Raw genomic sequence first — 24,042 nt, 5'->3', positions numbered from 1 at the left:
AGTGTAAACTTACATCCACTGACCATCTGTATAACCTCTGATAAAGACTGTCAAGGAGCTGGAGTGAAATCCTGTCTCTTTTGAAGTCAAAGGTAAAATTCCCATTAAGTTAAGAAAAAACAGGATATCAGTCTCAGTTTTAATCTCTATTGCTTTTAAATGTATGCAAGTTTTTCTGCCTGCTAAATAAATTTTGTACAAATACAATGCTAAGTTATGTGAGATTTAGGAATGTGTAGCAACGGCCACTCTTTCACGCTGAATATGTATAAACATTATTGCCTCATCTTTTCTTAAAATGTTATGTATGAGAAGATGGCTACAGAGGTAGCTTGCACATCTTATCCAGTTTTTCTGAGCTAGGCACTGTCCCAGCGGCAGTTGTTATTCTGTTTTCCTCTTTCTCTGTTATTTCCACTTCAAATGTTTATCAGCTGCAAATGGCCTAGCCAGGGAAGCAACAGAGAGGATGAAAGAATGCAATGGAGAAGGCCAGTGGTAAGTATTGCATACTTCCATTTTGATTTATGTACAAGAACACCTTTCATTGATCTTTGTTTTTACTGGATGAAAGGATGCTTTTAATTTTGCCCTTGAAGCATTGATCAAGTATTTTTGTCGATATGCGGTTGCTGTCAAACATTTCAGAGATGCAGAGTCTGTATCAACTCTAAGAACTTTGTAATGATAATTTTTTTTGTTTCATATAATATTTTTCATTGTTCAGATAAGAATTAGAGATTTGTTTTATAAGTTGTCAGTTATTTTCCCTTTCTGCTCAGGTAAGGCTGATAATTCTACAACACTTAATAAAATATCACATAATATTGAATTGAATTGAACACCTAGTGATCTGCCTCAGATTAGTATTGCACAAAAGTTTATGCATATGCTTTAAACTTTATACTCGTCTCAACCTCAGTTTGTCAACGTGTAAATTTTGTTGCTCTTTACCTTCTTTCTTCACACAGAAATAAATGAACTTAACTAGAATTTCTGCAACACTTTTAGAAAATGTGCTTTCAGTAAGATAAATGTGGTAAAAACAAAAATGCTGTTAGTGATGCTTTACTGTTATTTCTTTTTGTACAAAACTTATTATAATAAGTAAACTATTTTATTGTTTTACCGTAAATACTGCTGCTATTGCTATTGTTATTGCTATCATTATTGAGGTGGGGATGAATAAAAGAGAGGATGATCCAAGTCTTTTTCCTGTGTGTAACTCTTTGAGCCTGGATTTTTGTGACTGCTTTCAAACTATCAGTATCCCTTTTGCTTGATAACTCATGACAGTTAAGTTTAACTTCAAGGCAGAACTGGAGGAATGAAGTCACTCCCATCATTAAAGAAGATCATATTTAAGATGGCCTAAGGAACCCAATGAGGTGCAACTCTCCTGAGGAAGCTGGTTTTGTAGTTTCTGAGTCACTCTCCTTCACATTTGAAGAGTCCTGGCAGTCAGGTGAAATCACCAGTGACTGGATAAAAGGGACTATCATATCCATTCTTAAAAAGTGTAGTAAGAAGAACCCTGGGAACTACCAACCAGTCAACTTCACCTAAGTGCCTGGCGATATCACAGAAGAGATTGTCTAGAAGACAATCAATCGAAAAGTATGACAGGCAAGGAAGTCAATACAGACAGCTAACATGGCTTCACCAAGGGCAAACCATACCTGACCAGTCCAGCAGCCTTGTATGGAAGGATGGAGTGTAATAATTAGCAGACAAGGGAAGAGCTATCAATGTCATCTACCTGGAATTCTGTAAGGCCTTTGGTACAGGACCTTAACAATGTCCTGTACACTAAATTTGAGAGACAGAGGTTTGATGGACAGACTGTTTGTTAGATGGACAAGGGGTTGGCTAAATCTTTTGGCCAGGGCTAAAGTATCTGTTTGTCAATGCCTTGATGTCCCAGGGCAAACAAGTAGGAAAAGCATTTGGGGATACTGGTGGATGAACGGGCATTGTGTGTCTGCAGGACAGAACACCAACCACATCCTCTGTTGCATAAAAAGAAAACATACCGAGAAGGTCAAGGGATGTGATTCTTCCCAGGCTCTACTCTGCTCTCACGAGACTCCACCTTGAGTACTGTGTCCAGCACAGGAAAGACTTGGGCCTATTGGAGTAGGTCCAGAGGAGCAGCACAAAATTTTCTGTTTTCAGGTTCTACTTAATACTACTTTTATTGCAACAGATTGCAATGTGAATTCAGATACAAAAGTGATATGTAGTACTGAGAAAGGTCTATGTCTTAATAAAGACATTTTGAGAGGCCCATTTGCATAATTGTTCTGTAAAATGTGTTTTACTTACTTAATCTGTAAAGAAACAGGGAACTGAGTTTATTTTTTAGCTGCAAAGATTTTTTCAGGAATAAAATCCAGAGATTCCTAAAATAAGAAAAAAATAAGGAAAAAAAATAATTGGTGAAACACATTATCGTTCCAGTCACTGTCAATATGAGATGGATTGTGTTTGAGAAATTAAAGTGAAATACAATGAAGATCCACTCTCTGCATTCTTGGCTGTGAAGTGTGCCTTTGTGCACTGTAGCTACATCCCTCTGGCATATTGGAATGGAGCCCCCAGTGGAGACAGAGCCAGAAGACATGTAAATCACAGGAAGCAGACAAGTTTGTAATTACCTTCTGAAAGTGATTATCTCAGATATTCAAAATCACTTGCTACTCCTGCTTCGTAATGAGAGGTGAATGGTGATGTTTGAATAAGTGAAAAAAGCCTCTCTGGAAAAGCTGAAAAACATGAGAGAGCTCTCAGCAAGCTCTCAGCAAACTTCTGTGGATGACAACAAAGAAGCCTACCTGGATTTTCAAAAGGCTTTTAACAAGGTCTCTCATCAAAGGGACTGGTACTGTAGAATTTACCATGGCACAGTCTCCATATGAATTGAATAAAACTTCAGCTAATTAAATCATGTACCTTGCATCTTTCTTTTCTTACTATACATCTGAGGCAATTTATACCTGGATATTATTTCACACTGTAGGCACAGTATGCTGAAGTATATTTAATTTAATCTGAAAGAAGGTTAGAAAGAATACTTCAGAACATATTTTAGGAAACAGAGGTGCATCTACTTCTCCTTTGGACTGAGTTTTCATTTGCTTCAATAGTAGAAACTATAAATCAGAAAGTTTGCTAGGGTGATGATTGCACTATGAGTTTGGAGATTTATATCTCCATGAAATTCTAAAATATGTTGTCAAAAATAGAAAAGTGAGAAAAGCACAGAAGGTATGGTGTAGTGAAACTTGGTTCGTGGTGTGGGTGGTTCTGTAGAACTAGAAGATACAGTTGGGAGATAATTGTAAAAGAGTTCTGTGGTAGTGGGACTGAGGTGAAACCAGAAGAATAAGTCATAGCAGAAAAAACCCCAACCAGATGTACCCTAAAGACTGATGGGAATATTTGTATTGCATCTTGGGCAGATAACTAGATTGAAAAAGCTGTGGACAGGAATCCTCTGTTGGAAGATTATTTTCATATTCTTCACAAAAAATTACCAGCAACACCTAGCAGATGACTTTAGCCTCCAGTTGCTCACCAGCATAACTCTGCAGTGTTTAATTGCTGCCCTTTGCAGCAGGCTTTTGTTCAAATAAGGAATGATGGATAAGATCCATTAGCATTGTTATAAATATTGAGAACATCAATAAAAAGAGTATTTTAATTTTTTTCCAAAAATTATTTAAAACTATTTTCATCACATAAGCATATAAATTTCTATTAACATAGAACTTTTAATTTCTATTAAACAGGAACTTTATTGTCTCATAAATGAGCTATAAATTAAAAACCTCTGACTTTCACAAGAAGAAACATTTTAAACAGAAAGCTATTCAGTTAATGTGAAAGGCACACTGTTTTATATCAGCATGTCGTTTAGTCAAAATTTCAATCACAATCTTAAAAATTTATGCAATGATAAGAATTGGACTCAGATGAGAATTTGAATCAAACTAGGATAATCACATTATGAAACTTTTTGCAAAAGAGTGAAAAGATCTTGTGTAAAGATTTGTTTTATGAAATCTGCATGTCTTGGTTTCATCCAAATAAAATTAGTCGGACTCTTGCAGTAGATATTTCAGTTTGAAAAAAACCTAGAGGGATAGATGAAGATTTCTGAATAAGAGTAGACAGTGAGTTTGGTTGGCATGCATAAGGGTTCAGATATGCGGTGGTACTTTTGGCTTAGCTTTGACTCTGACATCAGGATTACCTGCATACCTCAGATGGACACATGTTGCACTACTAGTCTTTTTTTTCTTTGTAGAGATATTAAGATGTTTTTATTGTTTTTGACAGAGAGAATATGTCACTTTTAGAACAAAGTTACATTTGTAGTGACTTGCATAACTTTCCAATACCTAACAAGCCTTGTTCTTAACATCAAAGAATGAAACATCCAGAGACTCACTTTATTAAAAATACAATAAATAAAAAGAAAAATCTCCTGAGACAACTCAAGTGTCCATTGAAATTTAAGTGAAAGGCCTGATATTCCATGAGTGAGAAAACAAGTATCCCAAGACTGAATGATCCCAAGTCTTATCGGTATACTCAGAATTGGGAAGTTTTTAATTCCTGAAAGTCCCTGCTTTATTTCCTGCAGTAAGATGTTTCACTTACTGATGGGTGAAAGGAATCATATTATTTATTAAGGTTCTACAAACTCTTACTCCTCTCTGTATCACTACATCCTTATGAAGTAACCATATGAAGAAGATGCGACACTCAGACTTTGTCTTGTTGCTGTTGTTTGGGGTGGTTTGGCTGTTGTTTTGTTTTTTTCCCCCAATTTAATGTAAAATTTAAAAACTTGCAAGAATTTTGGGCACATTGTCAAATGATACAATGGTACAAACGGAATGGAGCCATATGTTTAGAAATCCATAGCCTTGCTGATGGATTTATGTGTTATATAAAGAACATAACCTACTGATTCGTTTTTAATTGTAAAAAATGTATTTTTAAAATAAATCAATATTATAAATATAAAATGTGTAGTGGTAGCAGTACTTTGTGAAACAGTCAAGAGAGAAATTACTATTTAAGAGAAAAATAATCTCTAATTCCAAAACTGTAGCAACGTTTGAAATAAACAGCCCACATGAAACCACCTTGGAAGAGTTGTTTGTTGTTAAATATGTTGAAATATCAGAGGGAAAAAGCAAAACTTCTTTGCATCAGAGGTAGGATAACCTGTTCATCTCCATCTCAGATTACAATAGGCTGCAATGTACAATGAAGAGGTAAAAATATTTTGACACATAAAACTGTGTCATTCTTCCTGATAACCTATGATTTAAGGACTCCTTAAAATCTTCAGTACTTTGAGTTCCTCTAGAATAGGTGCACGCAGTTCAGACATTTCTCCAGTCTTTTCCTAGCTTCCAGCATCCCAGTCTTATCTGGGATGATGCCTACATCTGTCCAGTTGTGGTCTAGATGTCCCATACAGACCTCCCTGGGATCCCTGAGATTGTGGAACCTTGGTGCCTTGAAAATCTTCACCCACCACTGCAACAGACCACAACAGCTCTTCCAATAACACATGGAAAACCTGCTGGCAGACTAGAATTAAGTAGAGAAAATGAAATATAACCAGGACATCATTTTTCTGAAAGCACATCTATGGAATCTTTAATGACTGTGAGTGGTAGAATTCTCAGTTATACTCACCTTGTGAGAATAATAAAGTCCATTGAACAGCATGTTTCCTCTAAATGTCATGCCCTGGAATTTTACTAGTACAAACAAAAAGAAAAACGTCACCTACTGACTCACGAACACCAGCAGAGCCTGATGTTTTCCTAAAGGGTTTTAATTTATCTGAAGTGTGGAGGGAATTTAAAGTAGACTATCTTGTAAAATATGAAAATATCTAATAACTGTAATAGAACAGAAGATGGAAACAGTCTTTGTTATACTGAGTTTGTTGGTTAAATTATTTTAAAGAATAAGAAAGAGGATTTTCAATTCAAAATAAGATAAAAAAAAGTAACTCACACACAAAGGGCAGAATTTAATGTTTTTTAAGATTTGCTTTACAGCTAATGTTACTTAAAAAACATACATGTCTTTTAAAACCTGATGTTAGGATGTGAGACAAGTTTCTTTGCAGTAGTAGCACCACTTTTCTTTAGACAAGTTGGAGAAAAAATATATTGTGCAGAGTATGCAAATTATTAATTTTATGCATGCAAGTTTCTTTCAGCAAGATTAAGCACTACTTTTATTGTTTTGCTGAACTTGGCTAGAGGCATCTTCTTACAGAGAGTATTATGTAGATATGTCAGAAATATTTGATAAATTTTATAGGCCATGTTTCTGTAAACATTTTAACTAATATTTTTACTTCTGTTTACATGGATCAAAGGTTTAATTAATACAAGAAAGTTAATCTGGATTTACACAAAAAGCATGAATGTCAAGCAACAAGAAAACACTCATGTATTTACTTGCTTGCTTGTTTGCTTTTCTTCTCCCTTTCTGTCTCTCGTTCATTCGTTCATGTTAAACTACTTGTGAGCCAGGATTTCTTGGTTTTCTTTTTTTTTCTTTCTTTTTTTTCCTTTTTAATATATTATGTCTACATTAATTTTTATTTTGCTCTTTAATGAGACTGGAATTAAAGGACTATGTACCCATAGTTTTTACCTTTAACATCACTATAAATATCAATAAATACCTTTCATACTCTTTGGAAAATATTGATAAGCTATTAAAAGCCAAGAGATGGGGCAAGGTTAAGACTTATCAAGAGTCTCAGTAATTTATGTTAAAGCACTGTAGTCTGATGTCCCACCTAAAGTCCAAGGGCTGCCAAGTCATTGTGGCAATGGGATATAATCTACCACAGGTCTATGGCATATTTATAATGATGTCTGGTATTTTGTTTTGAAAAAAGTTACAGTAAATGTGTTGCAATCAAAGAAACCTCTCTGGAGGTCTGCAAATCCGTCACCTGAGTAAGTCCTTATCTGAAAGAACTCAGACATTTGTCATAATACCAACAATGATGTGACGAAATGTAATTCACATGCACTTTTGTAACCTTCTGGAAAGAAAAAAGGATACAAAACTGTATTATCTTTACAACTTTATGGCATCCCACAAACTAAGATTACTCTGTAAAAGTTATGATGGCCTCTTTGACTTGGGAAATAAAGCATCAAGGTTAAGAATGAAGATGTCATGTTTTAACTCCTAAATTGGTAATTTTATTAGCAAAAAAACCCCCTTTTAGATCAGTGTGTGTAAAAGAAGCCACAGGAGTGGCATGCAGAGTTCACCTTTTCTGCTATACTTAGGTTCCAGCTTTTGATTCATACCAGGTACGACATTCACAGTACAGTCCTGGGTCTAACTTCAGCTTTCTAGCATCACTGCTAAACTACATCATGACTAATGAACAGTGATCTACTGACCTGTAGAAACTGAGCTATTAATTACTTCAGGAAACACATGGATTTTATTTGTGGTAATTTATTGATAAGAAAAATTACTCTAATATTAGCCTTCTAAACTGTTAGTGATTTTTTTTTTTTTCTGAAGGCTGTAATTTGCCACTTTGGAATCAGAGATTTCCTGTAAGGAAAAGGAAAACAGATATTTTAAGAATGTACTCTTAAGTCAGTGAATGCTGATAGTCAGGACTCAAATTGTATTTGCACCCCTAGCAACAGAGGGGTTTTTACCAGCTTACCAGATAATTTCTTTATTTCAGTTTTTTTAATGTCATTCACCCTGTCATGGTCTGGTTTTGAAGGTTTCTAGTTTTGTTTTGTGGTTTTTTTCAGAGTCAGTACAGTGATCCAGACAAGAGCTGCTGCTGTTGTCAGTGGTGGAAAGACAGTAGGACTTTTCAGTAATAAAGAACAGTACCTTAAACCTACATGCCTTGGTAGATCCCTATTTCTCTTCTCTATACATCCTTGTCTGCAAGCATCAAAACAACCCAGTCAAGTATCACAAGTTATTGCACATTTATGATATCCTGCTTCTTGAAGTTAGTTTTATTGCTTTTCTAAAGACTTGTTTTCCATGAACAACAAAAAGATTTGCTTGTGACAATCCTGACATCCCCAGTACTTACTGTGTGCAAGTGATGGGTGATGTGGTGAATGAATCCCAATTGCAATGCTCTTCTTGACTGTTTTGCTCAGTTAAAGTAGAGAGCACAGAACACATTTGCATTAAGCATAGTCTCTTTCAGAAGGAGAAATGAGCACTTGGAATTTGAAGACTGTCAAAAACATATTTTGTTGAAAGGGAAGCCTTTTGATTTTGGCATGTTTAACTAATGGATTTTCCTGACAGAATTTCTTTCTGAGCACCCATTTTCTACTTTTTAATATCTTGTCACTTGGACTTTAAATCTTGCATATTGTCCTTTTCCCTGAAGAGAGAGACTTCAGCTACTGTTGGCTGTTAAATTTTACACCTCAGTGATAACAAAATATCAAAGAAGCTATTTCATGGCCTTTTAGCAATGTAGATGGATGGATTCAGATCAGAAAAATGGATTTGGCCATAGAACTCACCTAACATATGCCCTTATTTAATTGATGATAAATCTATTAAATGCAAAATACAGGACTGGAAATTGGTGTTATGCTTTAATTCTAGTTATATGGCTTTTTTTGGTTTTTTTTTTGTTTTGGAGGTCATTGAAACATTTAAAAGATGCCAAAGTTTAAACCACTGGTGACCGTAGCGAATAGGAAAGACTTGAAAAGCAGATGGTGTGATCAACCAGAAGTGAAAAGCACAAATAACTTGCTAATCCCCTTGAGACATGTTATTACTCTAAACATGCCCAGTCTTGATTTATTGCAATATGTATTGCTTTTTTCTTTTACATCCTTTTCTTGTGTGTGTGTCTAGGACAAGTTTTGTATTCAGTATTGTGGGCTATAGAGAAGAGCAAGAAAAGATGTTGAAATAAATATATTTGTCACAATGAAGCTGTTGCCTTTTTGACACTCTTCCTTCAATGCTTTGTGACCAGGTTTTATGAATCAATTCAACAACATAACAAAAAAAAGGCAATTACTCCCCTGATCATTTGACTGAAAAAACAGAAATAAGGTTAACATTGGTAACACTAGATCTAAGGTCCAAGCTCCTTAGTGCAGGTTTCCTGGAGAAACTTTATGTGCACCTACAGAAATATAGTAAAATTCATCACTTGAAATTTTTAACATTCATACTTCAGCTTCCAAATGTATGCAGTGGAATTTTAAAGAGGAAATTAAGAAATCATTTATTTTATGTCTTACCTTTGAAATATTAGGACATTAGCACAGATAAATATTCTACTTTTATGGAAGCATTTTGACTTCAATATTAAGTGAGGTAATAAATAATAGCATAAATAAAATGACTTGAAATTGCCCTATCTCTGACATCACCATAAAGACATGTTGCCAATCCTACTTGTATTTCCCTCCTAACACCTTCTAACAAAATATTATATATTGATTTCTTTTGGAACAATGCCTAGTAATTTCACCTTTGATGAACTGACAACTTCCAAATGAAAACATATTTCATTGCAGAAGTACACAGGTCTTCACAGCAGGTAAAATGTAATTTAAAGTACATTATTCGTAAGGCAGCATTCTTCATGTGAGTGAATGAAAATGCCACAGGCACAGTGCATAGTTCTTTTTGAGGTTCAGCTAGTGAAGTTAAGTTGACATCTTCATCCTGTGTTAACGAGCAATGTTTTGTGAACGTGTAAAACTCCTGGGCAAAGCAGGAAAGAATAGTTAAAAATGCGACATTAATAAAGACCAGAGTCTTTTGGGCTTCACAAAAAGTAATTGCTGACACTTTTAGCAATTTCTTACTAAATACAGTTAGATTTCTTAGGTGTTAAGCAGGTTCCCTCACGTGATGATTGCTGTATTTGAAACCTGGGAGAACCAGGGTAGATGTGTGAAAAAGTGCTAGATGTGTGAGAAAGAGGAAGGACAGAAAAGAAAAGGAATTTTCGTGGCTCTTTTGTTGCCTTACCACATAGCAATTTGTAAATAGACTTGAGTCTACAGTTTCTTTCTTTTTAAAATTAATTACTATTTTGTCTCTGACCACAGTAAAAAAAATTAAGTAATCTTCTATTATTGTGGGCTCATAAGTTCAGTTGCCAGCATGAGGTAAAAGGGAAGTAAATCAACATATCTTTGATTAATATTTTGCCACATATTGCTCCCACACAGAAAATCAGAATTTTTCTGCCCTATGTTGCAAACAGAGCATATGGCCTGGCTTATCTACTGGAGAGGACTCAGCAGAAAAGACACAAAAAGTGGTTCTTAAAATGCAATAGTATTGGAAAGAGTAGGTCAATAACTTGCAAAGAAAATTTCCTGTTCACTAAAATCTTCAGTAAGATCTCTAATTTGAGAGGCGGTTTTGCCAAACTTTCAGTGCCTTGAAAAAGATTAGTTTCCATAATTTGGGAATTCATCTATTCAAAAGAGAACAAAGTAGTCACAGAGTAAAGTAGAGCATTCAGAATTATAGGTAGCTTCTCAGTATTTTGGCCTTTATGTCTAGGTTTATGACAGGAAATCTTTATGTCTGAATCCTGTGCCATTTTGACAATGGAGAACTGCAGTTAATTTTAATATACTTTCTTTATGTCCAGTCACATCTCAATGCCAGTGTTTGTTACTCAAAAGTTTGCTAGGGGCATACCATACATTTGGAGCCAATAATCCATCACTCTTCTGAATTGTTTAATGACCACAGGAAAGCCCCAATATTAACACAGGTAAAATGATTCTATGAAAATTTCCCAGACTATACTTTGGTGTATGTCCACCCTTCCACATTTTGACTGACACTTTCTCTCTCTTTAATGAACAAGAGGCAGTATTCTGACAAGTTATCAGCATCCTCAGTATCTCCTGAAATATATATATGAAGTTCAACATGAGGTGTTCTTCCTCTTCTCTTGGGTCTGCTTTGGGCTATTTTTATATATGTGGGAGTTTTTGTTGGGTTGTTTGGTTTGGTTTAGTTTTTTCCTCTTTTTCTCACAGTCCAAGCTCTGCTCTCAGTGTCTTTGAGCTAAAGCCAAAGACACGCACATTTGCCTCCCACCTCCAGCTCCCTTCAAGGGCTGCAATTTGTCACCTCCTGAGTCCCCAGCCTGGGTGGGGCCATACCACACAGGGGACCATGGGACCTAAACCTGAAGAAGAGAGACCACTGTCACTCTTTTGGCAGTTGTTAGCACTTTCTATTGGGATACACAAGGCCATAACTACAGATTAATAAATTTTATCAAGACTTTCTTTTGCCCTGCTGTAGAACCAAGTTTGCATGTGAAATATAAAACTCTCCATACCATGAAATTCCACAAGAGATTTACTGTTTTCTGAATCTTATTTTAGCAATCTGTAAAGCGAATTGATAGTTTGTCAGATGTGCTCTTTTAATTAGCTGTTTCTTGACTTATTTTATACACTTTTAAACCTAAAATTGTGATTTAGTTCACAAGCACATAAAACAGTCCAAGTAATAAGGAAATAACTCCGAGTCAGTTTTTCTACCTACCACTTAAAAATGTTGTCTAGACTGATATTTCAAACTTTTGGATGGTTCATTCAATCATTTCATGCTTTAAATTTCTGTATTTCCTATTCTTGACAAGTTTCTGAAAAACAGAAAAAGAATCAACTTCTCAGCTAAATAAGGCAATCAAACACTCAGTTTGAGGATTTCAGAAATCAAAAGAATAAATACGGAAGTCAGTCAGTAGTTTCAGAAGCAGTAGTCAGGGAGAAATCGTTGCTTTGCAACTGGTACCGAATGAATTTTAAAAAGCGTTGTAGGCACATTACTTTTTGTGTCAGTCCAAATCTGTGTCTTTGCCGAAGTTTCACTGCTACTGTTTTTGCAGAAAGCAGAACCCTGTGGATCCCAATTACAGGCCTTTTCTGTAGGCTACCAGCACAGAAGCTGAAAATTTGCAGTCACCTACTTTATCTCTGAGTCTTGCCTTTGAACTAGAGTAATAAAGGCCAATTTCTGTCATTATTTCTTAACAAGTATCTGCAGAATGTAGGAAATTTTTGAAGACAAGTCAGTTTCCTGTAGAGTTAAATAGAATTATTCAGATGCAGAGACTATATTGTGAATAGAGATATACACACTTTTTCACTGGTGCAGCATGGTGAGGAATGACTCAGACTCAAAGCCTGCTAACCTCATACTGGTTTGACAAGTTCAGTGGGTTTCCTACTGTTGTTTAAATTAATGAAAAGAAATTCAGAAAAAATGTGTTGAAGACAGCAAAATATTGAACCTTGGTGGATCTTCATCATCTTAACCAAGAGGGTCCTTGCCAACATCTCAAAGACATATAATCTTTCCCACAAATGCACTCAAGCTACAGTAATTTAGTACTGTTATGCATCTGTAACTTTTAATTATCTGTTTAATCAGGGTGTAAATAAAAACTAAAGTAGGTTAATTTAAAAGATCCTATTTGGATGAAGTGTTTTGCCTGGCTCTGAAACATAGGCAGTACCCAGTGAGATTACAGTAATGAGGAAAGATGGATTATTTTTCTGGAATTTTTGCTATTAATTTGGATATCCCACAACATCACATTTCAGCAGACTGACATTTATTTTCAATTAAGTTGTCACATGGTTGCAAAAAAATCAACGACTGGTGAAAGTCTAGATATGATGGAGAAATATTTATGGTTATGGGTTATATCTTTCCAGTAATATATTTTGAAAATTTCCCCTTCAAGATAGCCTACTAGGTAAAACTATGCTGTGTATCTATGTCAACAAGTTCTGTACTTGCTTTATTCAGTTTATAGCCTGGAGAAATCTGTTATTACACAGCATCTTTTGACTGCTTAAAGACTGTTGGTTTGCATGTTATTAAGGTGCAATAATAGACTCATGTCTGTAATGTGTACTGTTAATCTTGATGTTCATTATCTCCACTGCATACCTCCAGGGACTGCTATTTACACTGCTATGGAAATGCTAATTAATTTATGTATTAAAAGTGTCAGGAACTAGGTTCTCATTTCCAAAAAAGTACTGTACCCCTTATATTGTCTTGGAAGAAAACTGGGGGAAGGGAGGAAGACTTTTTTGAGCTGCAGGAAGACTTTTTTGAACTGGGTGGAGGGAAAATTGAAGTTTAAATCACTCTGATATCTGCTGTATAGGAAGCATTCGGTACGTCACAAAATGCAGTGAAGCTCTACTTTCAGACTGAAGACCATTGTGTTTTCTAGTCACTATTCAGGCTACTGGAATTGAATGTGTTTCACTGAATATATCTCTGTGTGACTGTAAATTTATGAATATAAGAAAAAGGCTGGGGATGTATATCAGCTAAATGCCTTCTTCCGGTTACAGACCCTGTTCCTGTATTTTCTCAGCTACCACTGGGTATATCACATAATGATAAAAATCCACCTCAGGTTTGAGATAAATAATTTGCTGAAAGTATTGGTGTGTGCAAGTATTTGGGGAATAAGGTTTTTGATGTTTTCTGCCATATGTATGAGTAGCCTCATTGAGCCATTATTAAAAAAAAATAAAAATAACGTTCTTCTTAAGCTTGGAAAGGATGTGAATTTGTTATTTCTAACATCCCCATAGTTATACCTCATAGCTATTTCAGAAGAAAGATGAGAATAAGAAACCCAGGAAGCATACACATATTTAAAACTGTAGGCTGAAAGGAGAAAAAAGTATTAGAAAGGAAGTGCCAATCTTCCTTGATATTATACTGTCACATTTTAGGAGAGAATGATCAGAAATCTTAAAAACCTTCACATGTGTTGCAAGGTCATAATTTAACAGCCACGTAAATTCAAGTTGCTGGGTTCTTTTACTTGTATTATTCATGTAGAAGAAACCTACAATAGCCTACTATATTTACAGAATATTTTTCTAATCAGCAAATATTTTAACTGATTTACATTTTTTACTCTACTTAATGTAGTGAACTGCACAAACTTCAGTGTTAGGTAAAAGAAAAGCAGTAAGTGCACATGTGAGTAATAACGAATGCTTCATATAGAGCTTTAATCCAAACCAAAACTTACCAGCTAGGTTTCAAACTAGTATAAAACAAGACAAATATAATTGGGTTGATTTGTCTTACCAGAATTGCCCTGGGTTTCTTGCTGGCCAGGAGGCCACTTTATTTCTTTGGAAAATGAAATGCATTTAGGAGATGGGATGTCAGATGTGGTAAATATAATTGTAATTTACTGTCTTCTAAAATGTTGCAGTCTCATACATTTGTAAGTACTCATGAACAAAAAGGAATCTGATAACTAATTTTTCCTAGCCCACAAAAGTGGTCAGTAATAGAAAGGGCTTGAAGGAAAGTAAACACCAGACATTTCTGAAGTGGAATATATATATCATGAAACGGAGAGGGGAGTTTATTTAGAACATAAACAAGAAACAAATTTTGAGAACAAATCTGATGCTACTTCACAAGACTTTAAAAATGTGACTGAAAAATATTTGCATACACAGGACCATAATCATGTGTGTATGATTTTCAAAAGCACATGAATGCAGGTGGACACTCAGTTGATCTGGCTTTTCTCTAAAGATCCCTGTGGAGAGTGCAACAAAATACAAAATATTATGCAAGCCAGCACTAAGAGACAGTTTCTCTTCAGATACTGTAAGTCTTGAGATACTATCATAGTATAGAATGACATGCTTTGCTATGACCTTATCTATGCAACGAGAAAAATGTATGTGTGAAGTTGTGAAAAATCATAAAAAGCTACAGCATGTTATACAACAGATCAGGACCAGATTTGAGTTATTTACGCACAGAAGGTGCCTAATAAAGTTTAAAAGCTCACAAAACACAAACCACCAAAGAATTCAACAAACCACCTAATTCCAACAGAGAATCAACCTATAATTACGTACTTTAAATCTTATTAGCATATACCTTAAATGCAGCTTGGCTACTAAGTTGCTTCTCTCTGTAGTGTATGCAATACTTTATCTATTTTCCTGAGAACACCTGTATTATGCATTTTTACTTAGTCCCATTTTCTTTTGTCTTAGTCCATAATGGAAGGATTTTAAAATTGAATTGTTGAACCCAACAGAGAGACCATTATGAAGACATTTTGTGGAAGAGAAGGGTGACTAAAAGCAAGCAATCTGTAGCTTGATCTAATGTTTGCCTGAAGTGGTGCAATAACAGTGATTTCTGAAGAGAAAGATTTTCCACAGATAAGGTTAGAGGTAGATTGCGATCATTAGTTGTGCTAAATTGGTTTGTTGTGCATTTGTGTGCTTTCCTTATCTTTGCAAGGTGGTGGTGTTATGACAAACCAATAGGACAAGGAACATCAAGAAAATTAAATTTCAAATAGTCATGTAATCCTCCAGGGCTCATGTGCCTTCAGAGGCTAAGGTTGGCTGAAAATCATAAGTTGTGGCTTTTAAGAGGATGTGTATACATGGAGTCTAAAGATACAGTTTTTGTAAGATTAACTGTCTGGATAATTTGATTTAAAGCTTCTGCTTTACATAAATTCTTTTCTCTGACAATTTGCAGTAACTTCTCTGACATTAAACTGCCAAAGTATTTAAGTATTTCTTATTGAATCATGCAGCTGCATTTGTTTTAAGATTTCAGACATTTTCTTTGAAAAGAATTGAGCATTCTGGGCAAAACTTAAAAGATAGAGCTTATAGCCACAAGGGAACTTGTGGCAGTTGTTTTCATCTTGTCTTTTAACATTCCAGATTAGAATGTAAGAGAAAGTTTTAGGAGCTCGCTTCACTAGAGTTGTATGCATCCAAATCACATTCAGCAGTTGTCACACATGCAAAACTCAAGATTTTATAGAAATGTTTATGATGAGATACACACAGCAATTACTCACTTGGCAGGGCCCTGGAGGAGCTCAGGAACTGGCCTGAGGATGGCCAAGTCATAGTTTTCATAGCCAGAGGATGGAGTGAAGAAGATGGCCAGATGTCAGACAGGAGTTTGATGAAACAAAGAAAGGTTAGAAAAACAGTTCTGCCTATGAATAAAATAACTAAGAATATGAGGCATAACCACTGCTCTGCCTAGTCTGAATTTTGCCTTGGACACTTGCAAAAGAAAATGCTATTTAGGGAGGACATGAAGCATAATTCTTTTTTTTTTTTTTTTTTTTTTGTGGTCCCTTAGCACATGGAAGTGTTTTCTTATGGATTATAGAGGATATATTTCATAGTAATTTCTGAATTTGTTTAGGGACCTGTCCAAATATTTCTTTAGTCCCTTCTTGAATCTGAAGATACTGTGTGCCTCTGCAGCCTCCTTTGGCATAAAGCTCCAGAAATACCTTACCTACTCTGTGGAGAAGTATTTTCTTTGATTAATTATAAACTAATCTCCAAATAGTCTGTAAAGTGACTGTTGTATTTTACGATAAGAAGAAAAACCCTCCTTTTGGATTTATTGGGGTTTAACCCAGCCATCAACCAAGCTTCACACAGCCCCTTGATCACTTCCCCACCAGAAGGACTGGGAAGAAAATCAGACAGGTAAAAGCTGGAAATCTCATGGATTGAGATAAAGACAGTTTAACAGGCAAAGCAAAAGCTGCTCACACAAGCAAATTAAAACAAGGAATAAACTCAGTGGTTCCCATGGGCAGGCAGGTGTTCAGTCGTCTCCAGGAGAGCAGAGCTCCATCATGCATAATGGTAACTCAGGAAGACCAACGCTCTCACTCCAAATATCCCTCCGTTCCCCCTTTCTCCTTCTTCCCTCCACTTTATATACTGTGCATTATGTTATAGGATCTAGAATATCCCTTTGGTCATTTTGGGTCACCTGTCCGGCTGTGTCTCCTCCTGACCTCCCATCCACCCTGTTATGATCTGATTATTAAGGTAATTAAAAATGCCTCTGCCCAAATTCAGGTGTAAACGAGACCATATGTCAGTCAATAGTGTGGGTTTTATTTGATAATAAATATGAGAGAGAGAGAGAGAGAGAGAAGAGAGACAAAAGAGAAAGAAATAGAAAATAGGTGGGGAGACAGAAAGAGAGTGACAGAGATCGAAAAAAGAAAATATCACCATCCGTGGATCCCAACAACGTGTTGATCCTCTCCAGCTGGTCTTCTTGGTGGTGGTGGTGGTCTCCCCAAAAGCACAGGATGCCATGGGTTAATATACACTCAGGCCAGGGGCAATGTCCAGGCATGTCCCCCAGGGGAGGGGCAGTCTCTTGCAGCAGACTCTGTATGCATCACCTGCACTCCTGTGGTGCAAGGCCTAGCACTCTGGGGGGTCTGTGATGGATTGTGACTCCCCCTCAGCTGCCTATCACATGAAAGTCTCGTGGATGTGGTCTATGGGGTTGGGGGTCCCACAGGTGGGCCAGTTTGTGTAAGGCAGGATGGGTGTTCATTGCCTCTGACCAGAGGTCACACCAAAAACCTGCTTCCCCCTCCACCCTCATTCTGTGGGGAGTCTGTGCAAACCTAGCTTCTGTGGGCTGTGGTCTCCCCCTCTCCAAATCCAGCCAGAGATGACTCTCAGCACGGCTGCTGGGTTTGGCTCTCTTGTGGATGCATTCCTTTCTCTCAGCCTTGTTAGCTTCTCCCTCGGCCGGAGGTGATTGAACAATAGTATCTTATTTCAGCAGCTTAACTTACAGTCCAAAGTCCCAGTCAGGTATCTTCAGGGAGGCTTCTTTGGTTGTAGGTTCTTTAAACAGTTTTGCTATAACGAGTAAAACTTCAGATCAATGTTTGGAGCATGAGCTATTTCAGTGTCTGACATCCCCCAAGTTCCTCATCAGTGTGGAAGTATGAAATGCAGAAAAGGCTTTGGCTCTGTTTAGTCAAGATCAGCAATAACAAAACCACCTCTCTATTATCAACTTTATGTCCAGCACAAATCCTAACCACAGCCTCGTAACAGCAACTACAAAGTAAATTAACTATACCCCAGCTGAAACCATCACAGGATTATATACTGTGTCCTTGATTTTGTAGATCCAAGTAAATCCTGCCCCTTCTGACCCCCACTCTCCACACTACAGTGTCCTGATTTTTTCAGTCTCCCTTCATAGGACTGCTGCTCCATTATTAGGGCTGTTCTAGTTGCCCTCCTTTGTTCCTCCCCTGCCTTTGCAGCAGGATGAGTTCACTCTGAAAGAGGTCATCATCCTTCCTTAGATGTGCTCTGGAAAGAAGTTTAACTCTGTTTGCATGCATTGATTTTATTTGATTGGCTTTCCTAAGTCAGATATTTATGAAATACATCCATAGGGCTCTTATCATAGATGATGTTATTTTAATCTTTAATATCTGAGGTAAGGCAGTACCAACATCCCCATTTCGGAGATAGGACACTTAGACACAGAAAATTGGTAGCATCTGGCATTGTTATTAATTTAATATAAGTCTCTTAAGCTTATGCCATCATCAGGAAACATACTGCTGTAGCCAGAAAATATGATTTTGCTCTTATGAGCAGAAGGCTATGGGTCTATTAACCTGGCATTGCAAGGTCTCAAGGATTTTCTGAACTTATTTTGTCTGAGCTGGATCTCACATCTTTTTACAATTGTTATCAAGTAGCTATTTTCTCACCTGTTTTAACTGAACCTCTCTAAATAGACATTTGGTTTACGATAAAATTACTCTCCATGATATTTAGTAACTGGAAGATAGGTGCAATTGTAAAATTCTGTCTGGTAACCCATGCGAAGAATGCAAACTGCTAAGAAAAAATATAAAAATAGCCCAAAGCAGATCCAATGCTGAGAAAGAAGACGGTGCTGTCATGAACACCATGCTACTCCCAAAGAAGACACTGTTTTGAATACTTCCTTCTTTTCTGAGGAAGACTGAAACTGTCAACTGTGCACTGGGGATAAGGGAATTATGGGCAAAACACCACAGAAACGGCAGAGAGACTAGAAATTTTTTTGTATAGAAATTTTAATATAATTTATAATAGAATTTTCCATATTAGGTAAGTTAGGGTCATAAATTAGACATTAATGGGAGTAGTAAGAAATTTTAAGCTCTGTACATATGGCTCATCAATAATAAGCCTGGGTATGTAACATTGCCTTCTCCATGTGTATTCCAGGATCAAAGAACTTTTAACTTTAATTGGCCCTAACCGTTAAATCTATCTATAGCCATATCTCTGAAAGGTATATTTGACCACAAATTCTAAATGAGTGTGATCATAGTTAACATGTGGAATTTAAGTGGTATGTGACTCATACGGCCATCTCTAGCCTGTGATATAACTTTCACAAGCATTATTTGATCTAGTTTCAGATTAATTTTTCACATATTTTGGAAATGGAGTGTTTCCTGAAAATCAATTGCATAAGGTATAAATTCTGTTAATATGATTATGCTGTTAAATAGAGGGATCAAGCTTGTGACTAATTAAAATCATATGGCTTAAATTTTCACATCTTGAACAGCTCTTCCCAAGATGAAATTTTATAAAGCTATCAATTTTCAGCTACATTGCAATGCCAGCTCTGTGATGAGTTAAATTAACAAATTGACAGTTATATTAATAAATTGTCTCCTGAAACAGCAGAGCTGATGTATCTCAAGCCCTCCAATTTACAGATGCTTCCTGTGCTTGTCTGTTACTCTGACAAGAGCAATATATGTCCATAGGTCAGTGGTCAAAAATCAAGAAAAGAGAAGAGAAAGAAAAGTATTACTGTAACTTTCCATTTCTCTTGTTTCTGGACAAACTTGATACAACAGTTTATTTTCTAAATTAAGATTACTGGTGGATACTAATACTAAAGAGTGAAAGAAAATACTTTTTGAAATCTCTCACTTCATCAAATTTCTTTTCGCAGTAGCTTTACAACTTGTCTGAAGTGTCAGTCAGATATACTGTCTTCATGGACATCGAGTGCTGTGATCCATTTTGAGGTCATAGAGGTTGTCTTTTAATTTGAAATAAACGGTAGAATTATGTAAATCTATTTTCTAGTAGTCTAGCAGAAACAATAAAACTTTTGAGCAGAAGCATAGGTTACTTGCATGGTCAGCAAGAAACTGAGTGTTCTGTTACCTGACAGAGCTGTGTAGCTTGGCTTTTGTAGGTGCAAATAAAAGAGAGTCACAGAAAATACTCAAGAAAATTGTCTTAGTAATTTTTAGTCCTGCCCGGAGCAGGACCTGCAGTATCACTCCTATTTTGGAACCTTGTTCAATGGGACTCCTCACTGGTCACTGAGATCTTCTGCACTTAAACACAGCTTCTGATTAGACTTTGGCAGAGTATTTTGACCTAAAGAAGTATTTGACCTACTTTGACCAAGTTGTAAGGAATCCTACAGGGCAAACTCAGCATTTAGTTTACAATGAAAGAGCATGGGATTTATGACCAAAGTATTTATGCATTAATTTGTTATTTATTATTTTGTAACATTCATATGCTATAATTATTATTGCACTCTGAATAATACCATGGATTAGCCATCTTAAACTAACAAAAATTCTATCCTACTTCATACAAAGTTGATTAGGCACATATGATATGATAGAACCATGCTTTCATATTAGACATATTTATATCTGAGCTACAATCCTATTAAACACGCCATTCTTTTAACATGTGATGTGTACATAACAAATGGATTTACCTACATTGATTTCAGAATAGCCAAGGCTCTATCTTCAACAAGCTTTTCGTTTGTTTGTTTCAATTAACAATTCACAAAATATAGTACATTGATTGTAAAAAGCCACTTTATGTCTGAAACACTATTTAGATTAATATAAGACTTTTCTCTGTTAAGATTTAGAAGCTGATTTGTATGTGTTTACTTCAGTATTGGTACATTGATCAAGTTGTTAAACTCACTGCTTTTGCAAGCTTAGAATCTTTGTTTGCATCAGAGATAATTTGTGATGGTGCATAAAACTTCCTGTTTTGGAGTGCTCAGATTTATGTGTAAGTACATAGGCTAAATATTGCACAGCCTACATTGTTTCCCAGTCAGAATTTTCACAACTGAGTTTTATCCTCGTATAAATCCTATCAAATGTTAAATGAACTGTTTCTTCAGATGTAGATTAATAACATATTGTAACATGACATAATTTAATGAGTGCATTTTTTGCTAAATATCATGTAATAAATTAAGGATTTTATTGAGATCTGAATTAGAAAAAAGAGACCTCCAGTTAGTAGTGAACAGTTTACTGAATATTACCACCCTTCTAATTTCATTACTCTGCTTTGTAAAGATTCTTGTGCCCTCTGAGCAAATATTGCTTTGAGTGATATTCATAGGTACATGTCCCCCTGGATGGTTGTTTTTTTCTGCCTTTCATATCTTTCCATTCCTAAATTGGATATAGGATATATAGAGAGGTTCATGTTACCTGACTCAACCTTTTGTGAAGATCAATCACTGAAGATATTCTTCTGTGAATAAAATAAAGAGAATATGTTCTAAGATCATAGCAACTGTTCCAGCAACCAACATGGAAAGAGTATCCATTTCTTGAAATCTCATTTTTCAGTATTAATTTTTCTTACATTTTTTAATATTTAATAGGGAGATGATCAAGTGCAGCTAAATAAAACAAATAGTTATTACTATTTACAACAATGTTTTATGAAAATAAGATTTTATTTAATTTTTTTAAAAAAAATCTGTGGTGAGTGCATTGAAATAAGAAAACACAACATCAAGTGTCACAATTTATTTGTGTTGCACAGATATGCACAGAATGAATACAATGAAAACATACATGCACATGTGAGTAACAAATTTCTCAAATAGGATAAACAGTTATCATGTGCATGATGATGGGCATCCCCATTTCAAGTGTCTTTGACATGACATCTTTGCCTGGATCAGATGGGACTTCCTGAACTGATTTTCTGGTGATTTTCTATAACTGAGCAGGCCCCTTGCTCTATGTAACAACTCCAGCATATGCATGAGAATTTGCTACAGATTCTTTTTAAACCATATCCAAAGCACCTCCTGTGTAGAAAAGACTGAACTGTAAGAAGATTCCTAGGTTGTCCTGGTTACCCACCCCAGATGTTAATCAACAGTGCATTCAAGCTTGAAAATAGCATCATTTAGTTGGCCTATTCACAGCAGGAACCTCTCAGGGGAAATCTCTAGGTCTATTCTATTCACATAGGTACAGCCTGGACAGACAAATGTATCACAATTTTAAATACAGATTAGTCTAAAGTTTCTTCTTTATACCGCAAAAATGGCTTAAATTTAATAGATCTTGCAACCCCAGGAAATTACAAGTGACAAATTTTGAGAACAAAAAAAAGTTCATTACATTCAAGTGAAGTACTTATGTTAAAGCTCAGGAGGTTGTTTTTTTCTAAAAGAAAATCAATACTATGAAGTAGTTTTTAAAAAAAAAATTAAAATCAGGCACAGCCCTGGAAGTTAAAGACATCTAACTGATACAATTTTACAGATTGCTCTTGTTGCATCCTTCTATGGTAAGAGACCAACTCCCCTTGCCTCATTCATGACACAGAGTGTTAGATACTCTGAGCATTTGCCCACTAAAACAACCTCCTTCTCTCAGTCTTGACTAAATCCAGAATATCAGGATATCAGCTTGGTAATTCAACAGAAATACATTACACAACAAGAACATTTCTGCCCTCTTCATTTCTTACCCGAGGAACAAATTCCTGGACATTTCCTTGATTTACTCAAATGCACTTTGTTTCTTACTTGTAAAATAATTATAATAATCATAATCATAATTGTGGGAAGATGACTGGGGGTAAAAATATAATGGTATGGAAATTATTGGGGAAAATATGATTGCTACTTCCTGGATGAAATGAGATCAGCATGTCCAAGCTCTCAGAGACAATACATTCTAAGGGGGACTAAAAGGAGGGTTGATCAGAGTGGAGATACCTCCACCAGTCTCTGTTGAAACCCTTGAAATAGAAGGAAATTCAGTAGTACTTGCTAGCTGATAAAATCGCCAGCAATCCTTGAACCTTACCAGTCACAATTGTACTTATAAAGAGTATTATTCTGTAAACTGTTAATGTGACTACTTCAAGGGCACTGGCTGTTGCTGGCAGCAGGTAAAGATGTGGAGACCCAGGTGGAGGTCTCTCTGTTTGGCATGTGACCCTGAAAAAGTCAGTCAAACTGCTCTCTAATCTTGTGAACTGTTCAGAGAAGAGACCCCAAAACAGGACACTGAAACACTGGTCAGGCACAAAGGTCTTGGCTTTCCTGGAGTGCTGACAGACTAATGAAACACTAAAGGTTTGAGTGAATTTTCCCTTTTCACATGACACTAGGAGACTGGATATTAGGTTTAGGGAATGCAAACTCTGTTGAGAATGATCACTATATTATAATTAAAGAGAGGTTTGTGGAAATGGAATTTGAAATGCCTTCTTTCAGTAGCTGATGTACAGAGCACACCACATACTATATGATCTGGTTTTCTCTGAAATACTGAAGCAGTGAAAGTAGAAGTAAAAAGTAGTTTGCAATTCCATGAGTCCTGCAGTCATAGAAAGGAAGGAAATCACCTGGGCAGCCACTCAGAACTTTTTCCATATTACATTACCAGGTAACTTATGTTTAGTTTCCAGGTGACAATAGTTCTTGCCCATCCTTTTCCCATAAGGAAAAGGTCCAAGGCTAATCAGTGTTTCACACTTACCTGATGTCTGGGACATCTTGTCTACTTGTTGCTATATCTCTCTTCTGATTTTATCATTCTAATAACTTATTACTGTATTTATCCTAATTTATCATTTGGGTCTCACAATCTGCTTCATGAAGACCATTGGCAGAGCTTGACAGAGCAGTTGTAGCAATACTTCTGGACACGAAAGTCATAGCCAAGACCAGGAGTGACAGCACTAACTCAATGCTGGTTGGTGAGAGGTATGTGAGTTATTACACTATTTTTACCCATGATGACAAGGATATTGAGCAGAT

Source organism: Lichenostomus cassidix, chromosome 2, assembly GCF_008360975.1.
Source record: "Lichenostomus cassidix isolate B80296 chromosome 2, HeHo_3.0, whole genome shotgun sequence".
NCBI classification, from domain to species: Eukaryota; Metazoa; Chordata; class Aves; order Passeriformes; family Meliphagidae; genus Lichenostomus; species Lichenostomus cassidix.
Note: the sequence above shows the minus strand (reverse complement) of the source record.